The sequence below is a fragment of the Antrostomus carolinensis genome, unplaced genomic scaffold (genome assembly GCF_000700745.2).
Source record: "Antrostomus carolinensis isolate BGI_N321 unplaced genomic scaffold, ASM70074v2 scaffold25935, whole genome shotgun sequence".
NCBI classification, from domain to species: Eukaryota; Metazoa; Chordata; class Aves; order Caprimulgiformes; family Caprimulgidae; genus Antrostomus; species Antrostomus carolinensis.
This window is the reverse complement of record NW_010319099.1, coordinates 25,397-25,635: the sequence shown is the minus strand read 5'-3', so window position 1 is coordinate 25,635 and position 239 is coordinate 25,397. Positions and strand designations below refer to the sequence as shown.

General features: G+C 61.9%; 1 protein-coding gene across 2 annotated transcripts in view; it reads right to left on the bottom strand.

Moving 5' to 3' along the window:
- ACSS2 (acyl-CoA synthetase short chain family member 2) overlaps nt 1–239 on the bottom strand; it is a 34,784-nt gene that overhangs the window by 9,232 nt on the left and 25,313 nt on the right. The gene's annotated exons all lie outside the window — the stretch shown is intronic.

Sequence of the window (239 nt, the reverse complement as noted above, 5' to 3'; positions counted from 1 at the left end):
GCCCTGCCTCTGCCTGCCTGCTTACGGGGTCCTGAGGCCACGGCTCCTTGGATGGGGTGGGCAGAGTCCACAGGTTGGGTCTGGAGCTCCAGGTTTGCTGCCCATGGCACGTTGCCAGAGCCAGGAAGCTACGGGTGATCCCTGCCAACCTCACCACACAGGGAAGCACCTTGGGAGAGCTGCTTTTAAACAGCAGAGAGACGAACCGTGGTGCGACCCGTGGTTCTGCATTTCCCCCA